Below are 9580 nucleotides of genomic sequence, written 5' to 3'. Positions count from 1 at the left end.
GCCAAAATTAGGGTTGAATCTTACAGCTGCCTAGCCACATATGCCCCTAAGTGCACAGAATTTGCAGTGTAATGCGTTCATGATACGCTGGTGCAGACTTTGCCCTTCTCTTTCATTGTTCCACATGGATCTCAAAGTACTTCGCAAAGTACCTTTGTTGGTATCACTCGGGAGTGCTGCTTGGCTCTGGAAATGCACCAGAATAACATGGAGGGATTCAGTGTCGCAGTAGCCGTGTCGGTCCCAGGATGTGAGACAAGGTCGGGGAGATCATATCTTTTACTGGACCAACTGCTGTCGGTGAGAGAGACATGCTTTCAAGCCACACAGAGATTCAGTCTTAAATAGAGAGTTGGAGTTAAACCCCTTTCTTCCCTTTCATTGCTTGGGCTGTGACATCTTTTGTATTGCTCTTGCATCTGTGTCAGACAGACAGAGTTTATACATTTCCCCTTCTACTCTGGGCAAGTTATCTGGATCCTATGGCAGGTGACTCATGAGTCAGCCTATCTGAACTCAGGCAGATATCTCTGCCGTCCCATCTCCTGTGAAGTGACGGGGCTCCAGGAGTGAAAAGTGAAGGAAGCATAGAACCCATTCCAGCAAAGAGGAGAGACCCAGTCGGCTAAGTGGGATTGCTGTGATATGGCTGAGAAGCGCAGGTTGGGGAGAGCAGGACAGAAGCTTGTTGGTGAGAGCAGGATAGAAGCTTGTTACTGGGTCTGACAAAAAGAAGACTGAATGAAGTGGAGCAGATGGCTGTTGAGTTTGGGTAACTTTCACCACATCCCTGCACTTCTGCATGTTCCTGTTTTCAGCTGGTAGGGAAGATATCAGTCTGTGGGTGAAACTCTGCTGTTATAGCACGCTCAACCTGCCCAAACCTGGGGTCTCATCCTGTTCCCACTGAAGTGAATGGGAGTCTTGCCTTTGACTTCATCTGGCCTCTAGGAAATAATGGGAATGTCACACGAGTGCCTGATCTATGAGATTTCCAGCCCAAGTTCTGCAGGTGGTCAGAGATGTGATTGGACTCAGGCTATGCAGATCATTCACTGCTGAATTGTTGGAGGTTCCGTGTCTCTTGGTTTTACCCTCCTGGGGCTGTTTCCTACTTGACTATGTAGAAATTTTCTGCCACATTTATAAACATGATCTCTGGGAATTCATTACACCACACAGCTGGGCCAAATGCTTTTTGAGGCTATTATCCAAGCAAAAAGAGTTTCAGGAAACTCAAAAAAGGACTCATCATTGCACTTGGCCCCCTGAAGCTGCTGGTGATGGGCCGAGGACACGGCCTTCAGAGCAGCAGCCAGCTCTGTTCTCCAGTGCACTGGGGAAATCCCAGCTGAATTCTCTGGGCTGTGGTAACCTAGCACAGGATTTGGCCCAAGATGTTGAAACATTTCTCAACTTGATTTAACAACCTGCAACTAACTGTCCTTTGAATTTACCGTTGAAACAGGAAGAGCTGAACTTGGTCCATCCCTTGATATAGCCACTGTGAGGCAACCCAGCAGTGGGCTACAACCAACCAATGAATTTCACAAACCACATCTTCCTCTCTATTGTAACGCATCATAAACAAACACCAGCACTGAACTTGTGAGACCCTGAAGAAGGATCTGTCAGTGCAAGACGCATCCCAGAAACACTGCTGGAAGGGAAGCCCTGCAGTAATGAATATGGGGTTCTAATTACCAGTGTCTCATTGTGTAGTCTGTGTGTGGAATCCCCCCAAAAGAGAGGTCTTGGCAAGAACACAAATTAATAATTAGCAATGAAACATGAGCTTCCATCTTAACACCTTGGGGATGCAGAGTAGGGCTTCGACAACACAACTGGGGCTTAGATGCATGTAACAGCAGGTCCTAGAAGGTAACATCTATTCATGGCTCATGCACTGTGCTCCAGGATTTCATTTGAGTCAGCCAGATTGCTTAAAAATAGAATTTACCTTTACAAGTACTTGGCCTCTCTCCTTCAGTCAAATAGCAGCCACATTCCCTGAGTCCCACTCAATTGAAGTTGGGGTAGGGCACATGGAAGCCGGTGGGAACAGTGATCAGTGGGACTGGGTATCATCAGAGTGGGCTTCTCCTGGGAATTACCCGCCCAGTGGCAGCTCCCACTGAGAGAGACCCCACCCCACTTCCCAGCTGTGGGGGTGTGAAGTGGGGGTGGGGACTGTGAACATTCATTGTAGGTTTCTCTTCTTGATTCTCGCTGCCCTTTCCTGCGTTCCCACCTCCTGCTGAGTCTTTGGCGCCATTATCCAAGGAAAGGATGGAGAGAAATAAAACATTGAAACAGAATGCAAGTGACCGGAGCGTTCAGAGTCTGGCCTGTGTGTGATCAGCACTGAGCCCAAAGGGACGAACCCACAACACATGCATGCAGGGCTGGAGTGTGACTTTCACCCCATCAGCCACAGTCACCCTCCGCATTAGCACTAACTAGAGGCCATCTTAGGAATAGAGCTCCCTGCTCCACCCATGTCATCCTGGGTAGGTAGGGGGCTGCATTCCTCTGGAAATTACATGGCTATGTTAGAGTCACATTTCCTGGGATTAGAGAAATGCTGTTCTCGAGGGCCAGCACAAACGTTCATCAGCTCCGACTGTCCTGACCAGGTGCATCCTTTTGCTCAGACCCAGCTCCTGTATCTGTGGGTGCTGCATTCTGCTCCCCTGGCATAGCCGCATTGATTCCTGGTTTACACCAGCATGAGAGGAGTCTCGGCCTTTGTGTCATAAATCAAGAGGAAATATGAACCAGGTAAACTCCTCCTCTGTGTGTGTTTCCAGCAGGGAGCTGCTGACTCATGCTGGGCACTGCTGGTGGGAGATGGAGCGTTAGCTTCCAGCCTTCACTTCAGATCATTTAAGCAGGCAGCACATCATTACTAGGGAAGGAAATGGAACAGGTTACTTCTTTATACCCTGTGTATAAAAACTATTTGGGTTTGACCAAATACAGTGAATCTGCCTGCCATGTGGGGCCCAAGGATGCTGCCCCTGCCTGCCGGGCTGAGACCGCTGACCCAGGTAGAACTACTGAGCCCTTACCACATCTGCCCGGCCCTGTAACTTTGGGTCATGAATCAGACTCAGCTGTCGAGTGGCTGCCCAAGTCCAGACCAATTTTCCATTATCCTTGTTCTCTGCATAGCCCGTCCAAGCGCTATTGCGGTTGAAATCACCAGCGAAGATGCATGATACACTTTGTCATTGTATGGGCTGGTCAACAAAATTGAAAAGTATTTCTGGCGGTTGTAGATAGGCATTATGGAGATCTTGTTGAGCTCAACAATGAGAAGCTCAATATTATTCTCTTCCATTTTATAGGTGGATGCAGTCCTGATGCCTGGCTTAACAAATACAGCGCTGCCATATTGGCTGTGTGGTCTCTCAACTGCCACCAGAATTCCTGGGATCCTAGATTGTTTGTCCTGTAATTCTCAGTCAGTGTACTGTAGGCTGAGAACATGGCACTGGTGTTTTGCACAAACATTTCCTGTTTTGGAACTGATAGTCCTTCAGCATTTATGGAGAGAATACTCAACGCTGGTCCCAAGCAGGACCCTTAGTGTCCAGACTTGGACACAAGTTCTTGTCTTTATTGTCTTCCTTTGTTTTGTAGGTTCACAGTAATAGGAAGAGGGAAAGCAGCAGTACAAAGTGTTTAGCAGGATTCACAATCTTTAAGGCTGACAGGGACAGCCAAGTGAAAGCTCCTGCTATGGCCCCTTGCCAAGATACTAATGGTAACAAAAAACCAGCACTTCATGAAGCTAATACAGACCGTATTGGAGAATAAAAGATTCTTTGTGAACTTTTGTGGCAAATGGAGCTGACAGCGATGACAGAAAAATGATCTCCCACAAGGTACTGTCTTAGCATCTACTTTATTTAACAGCTACACAAACAAACAGCCAAGCTGCTCTGGCACAAGATGTTTTATCTACGCAGATGATCTGTGTGTCACCACACAGCACAAGAAGTTTGGCACATTAGAAAGTACTCTGGTGAATGAACGTAACGCCCCAAAGAAGTACTATGCTGCCAACGAACTGCATGAACACCCAGCGAAGATGCAAGTCAGTGCATTCTACGTCAAAACTGAGACGCCAAACACGAACTCGACATCAGCTGGCTTGGGATGAAATTTACTCATTCTATAAATCCTGTATACCTTGGTGTTACTCTTGACTCCTTTAGATCCTGCCATAAACATACAGCTAAGGGTAGCATAAAACCCCTCCTTTACCTGTAAGGGGTTAAGAAGCTCAAATAACCTGGTTGGCACCTGACCAAAAGGACCAATAAGGGAAGAAGATCCTTTCAAATCTGTGGGGGGACATTTTTGTTTGTGCTCTCTTTATTGTTCTCTCCGGGACAGAGAGAGACTAGGGCAGGAAAAAAACATCTCCTAAAACTATACCTGAAATAAGCATCTAAGATTACAAATTGTAAGTAATAGCAAGGAAATGCATTAGATTATCTTTTGTTTTAGCTTGTGAATTTTCCCTTTGCTAAGAGGGAGGTTTATTCCTGTTTTTTGTAACTTTAAAGTTTTTGCCTAGAGGGGAATCCTCTGTGTTTTGAATCTTATTACTCTGTAAAATTACCTTCCATCCTGATTTTACAGAGGTGCTTCTTTTACTTTTTTCTTTATAATAAAGTTCTGTTTTTTAAGACCCTGATTGGTTTTTAGTATCCTAAAAACCCAAGGGTCTGGTCTGTGCTCACCTTGTTTACCTATTTGGTTGGTATATTATTCTCAAGCCTCCCCAGGAAAGGGGGTGAAGGAGCTTGAGGGGATATTTTGGGGAAACAGGAATGCCAAGTGGTCCTTTTCCTGAATCTTTGTCTAACTCACTTGGTGGTGGCAGCAATACCATCCAAGGACAAGGAAGAATTTGTGCCTTGAGGAAGTTTTGAACCTAAGCTGGTAGAAATAAGCTTAGGGGGTCTTTCATGCAGGTCCCCACATGTGTACCCTAGAGTTCAGAGTGGGGAGGGAACCCTGACAGATCCACATTGAGAAAACTAAAGCCAAGGTTAGCATATGAAACAACATTCTCAGCAAGCTGGTTACATCAAAATGCTGTGCAGACCCATCCACTCTCTGATCAACAGCATTGGCACTTTGCTACTCCTCTGCTGAATACTCCTATGTAGTGTGGGCATGATCCCCTCATTCAAAGAAGTTAGACCCTGTTCTTAACACCGCCTGCTACTATATTAAAGGATGCTTTAAGCCTACCCACGTCAACCGCCTCTACATCCTTGCAGGCATTGCTCCTTTTGATATACGCTGGGAAGTTGCAATAGAGTCGAGCACACAAGGCGATGCACAGATCCAAGGCATCAACTATATGTTATAACGCTGAAGCTGAGCTGACTGAAGTCACAGCAAAGGTTTCTTGCCACCATTAAGCCCCTAACATTGACACCCAAACAGAACAGGGTTCAGTGATGGCATATAAGAGTGCAGAACAACCCTGTAGCCTGCGTGCTCTAGCTCTGACTAGTCGAGCACCTACCACTTGGTGCACATCAGCCCTGGACTAGATGGCATAGCCTTAATTGACTCCACACTGGAGTTGGCCAGTCTAGGGCCAAGATGACCAAATGGGGTTACCTCACTGGCCCCAATACCTGTGACTGCACCAGAGAGCCTCACAATATGAAGCAGCTCCTGTGATGCCAGCTGCTTGAGCGTGAATGTTCTTCCAGTGACCTGGCGGAGTGCAATGATCAGGCAGTTGCACGTGCACCAATGTGGTGGGTAGCAGTATGAGGACACACAACAAGAAGAAGCAATGAGAGAGCAGAGATAGGAATAGAGCTCAGGAGTCCCTACTCCTCATGCCTTGCTCTAACATTAGACAATGGATGCTTTCTGTGTAAGCACAATGGTGGCATTGCCAAAGCTTGGAGTCTGTGAGGTAGAGAACATCGATCCTTTTGGATCTGGAACCAGGAGAAGGCGCTTACAGAATTTCACGGCATCTTCATAAAGTATCTCAAGAATATGGAAGTATATGGAAACAAACTTTCATTACCATCCAACCTAGCTCTTTGCATCAAGCAGTCTCTTACATCGCTGCTTGCATCCATGTGATGGCTAGAGCGGGAGATTTGAAATCAGGACTCCTGGACTCTGTAACTGACTTAGTGACTACCTCAGGCTATGACCTTGGGAAAGTCACTGAACATAAGGTGCTTTGAGATCCTGAGATAAAAGGTGCAAGAGAAGAGGAAGGGATATAAACTTCTCCAATCTTTGCACATGGCTTTTCACTGCTTTGGAGCTAAGGAGTTGGCAGTTCTGGGGACATAAATACAGTGATGCTTCCCTGCTAGTGCAGAGAGAGCTAGGAATTTTACACTACATGAAATACAGACCAATGCAGCAGGTTGCTGGCCTGCAACTTAGCTGAGGCACAGTTTGCCTTTATCTGCTTTCTGACTACTTAGTCTTTTCCCTTGATAAAGTGAGGAGAAAATGCTGCCAACAGGGACTCCTGTTCTATTTGCTTTCATGTGTAACAGGAAATATTAAAGCTCCTTTCACTGGCACGGGGAGCTTGGCAACTGATGCAGTCACAGGCCTGTCTCTTCTGACTTTGTTTGAATAATCTTCAAACATAGTAAGTAAATAAATAGGAGGCTGCAGGGCCTGCCCCATTGGTGAAAGGTGGTAGGAGGACACTGGGCTCACCTCCTCAGTCCAAGGTGGGAGGAGGTGTGACGTTCTGGACCTTGGGGAAACACCCAGCACCCCCATGTTCATCCTTATAATATGATTGTATTGACCTTGAGGTCTTTAAACTACAATTTGAGGACTTCAATAGCACAGATATAGGTGTGAGGTTTTTTTTTTTGTAGGAGTGGTGGGTGAAATTCTGTGGCCTGCGTTGTGCAGGAGGTCAGACTAGATGATCATAATGGTCCCTTCTGACCTAAATATCTATGAATCTATGAATTGTGTGGTATCCAATGCAAAGTTGTCATGTGGGGTGTCTTTGGAAGGCTCATGATGCACTGAGCATTGTTGTTACAGTAATGTTATAGGTTGTAATTTCATGTATTTAGTTATGAGGCTGAGAATGTGTCCTCATGGCTTAAAGCAAAGCCAGGCAAAAACTCTCCAGGAGCAGAGGCAGTTCATACCTCATCAGGGCATGTATGGGAAAAACCCAGCCCAGCCTCACAGGAACAAAGGACACTGATCTAGGCAACAACAAAGGATCTGTTGGACTCTCGAGTGAGTCACTCCCCTTCCTTTGGTCAGTTTGGGACTACGATGAGGTAACGCTCACCTGACTCTGAAGGGTGGAGGGTGCAAAGCCAACAGGGAAGAAAGAACATAGTAAAAGGGAGAGATATTTGCCATGCTCTTCCTCTCTCTTCTATCTCCACCAACGGACATCACCACCAAGTGACTGAAGCACTGATCAAAGGGGAGAGCCTGGCTGAAGGGCAACCAACCAGACTGTGGTGAGAAGCATCTAAGTTTGTAGGGCACTGAAAGTGTTAAGATCAGCGTAGAATGCGTTTTGCTTTTATTTCATTTGACCAAAGCCGACTTACTGTGCTTTGACTTATAATCACTTAAAATCTCTTTGTAGTTAATAAATCTGTTTGATTTTTCTACCTGAAGCAGTGTGTTTGGTTTGAAGCATGTCAGAGACTCCGCTTGGGATAACAAGCCTGGTACATATCAATTTCTTTGTTAAATTGGCGAACTCATATAAGCTTGCAGTGTCCAGCTGGCATAACTAGACACTGCAAGACAGAGGTTCCTAGGGTTGTGTCTGGGACTGGAGATATTGTCTAGTGTCATTCGGTTGCACAATCCAAGGAGCAGCTTACATACCAGAGGCTGTGCGTGAGCAGCCCAGGAGTGGGGGTTCTCACAGCAGAGCAGGGTAAGGCTGGCTCCCAGAGTCAAGGATTAGAGTGACCTTCCCTGATGGCCATGGCAAGGGAAAGTAGCAACCACCATGCGTTTTCCCTTTAAAACCTAGTTTTTGGGACTTCGTTTTCACAGGCATTGGGAGATAGGGCTGCAGGTGGGTTGAGAGCCTGGGTGAGTGCGGTAGAGGAGAGCACCACAGTGGGTAGTAGCCTGCAGTTGTGATTTCTATCTTCCTCCCTACATAGGGCTGTGCTTTGAAAAGTGAGCAGTGAGGTAGGGAAAGCCTTATCTGCAAAGCAAGTCCACAGCAACTACAGCTCAAGAGACATCTGTGCTAGATGCATGACATGGCTCTGTGCTAGGCATGCCTCCCAAGCACCTGGACCAGAAGTTAGAGTCTGAAGTTCTCCCCTGGGAGAGGATAGCTTTGTGACAGTGTAAAGGGCCGTAAAGAGGGCTTTTGTAAGAAGCTGTAGTCGCTTCCTGGCCCTCTGGGTCTAAACCCTGTGATGGTGGCACAGCGAAAGAGAGATGGGTCTGTGTACGTCGCTTTTGGGACAAGGGGTAACATTCTCAAAACTGATTTAGGAGTCTGAATCAAATTTTCAAAAGTGACTGACATCTAGAAGCCTAAATCCCACTGACTTTCCATGAGACATGGGCTCTTACGGCACCTAGGCGCTTTTGGGAATATTATGCTGTGCCCATCTCCAGCTTCCAGGTGTGGGCTAGCAAGCGCCGGTGAGCACATAGGGAAGGGGAGCTATTGTGCACCTCCAAACTATAGGCAATGAAACCTAGGGAGCCATTGTGTCTCCAGCCTTCCTGGCACATTCACACTGTTTGCCAAGGCAGATCCTGAGGACTAGTTTTTAGGAGGAAAACATCTAAAGATACTTAGCGAGTGGCCAAGTAGGGTCTAGTGCAGCTGGGGAGACCCATGTTGTTACCGCTACTCTATCATGGCCCAGCAGACATACACCCAGACACCGCTTCTCCTAGCGACCGTGGTGACTAGAGAGTACGTTCCCCTGGCAGCAGTGCTTTGAAGTTGTTCCAGCGCTCCCTAGATATGGAAATCAAGGACCAGAGATACCTCACAGGGGAGACGCTTTGCATTAGAACCTGTCCAGAGGAGATTTTTCAAGCAAACAAAACCAACATATTCTTAGAATTTGCTCTTGTCCCAAATCAGGTCTGAGTCTCCATTGCTGAAGCCAAAGCAAGAACTCCACTTCACTGAGATATGCCTTTGTCATCAAAGCCACCAAGCCAATTTGAGATGATGTGGGCACTGTTTGGACAGAGGAAATTCTGCAAGTGAACAAATTCTTGAGCAGAGACCGCTTCCTAGGGTGAATTGGCCCCAGCAGACTGCAATGCCCACACAGGGCCTCCTTCCCCCATCTTAATTTACGCTACCATTCCTCTTCGCAGAAAGAAAATCTGTCTGTTTCCAGGCCTGTATTATTCCCCTTCATCTGATGCTTTGCAGAGCCCCAGGCATTAGGAACTCTGGGGATCCCGGCCTTGAGATGTTTTCAAGATCAGGGTCATCCCATGGAGAGTTTTCAAGCCCCAAATAGACTACAGCATGTGGGAAGAAGCATGCATGTTGGTCTTCATTTTCCATTAGCTGGGAAGGTCT

Source organism: Eretmochelys imbricata, chromosome 19 (assembly GCF_965152235.1).
Source record: "Eretmochelys imbricata isolate rEreImb1 chromosome 19, rEreImb1.hap1, whole genome shotgun sequence".
Lineage (NCBI taxonomy): Eukaryota > Metazoa > Chordata > Testudines > Cheloniidae > Eretmochelys > Eretmochelys imbricata.
This window is presented reverse-complemented; position numbering follows the sequence as displayed.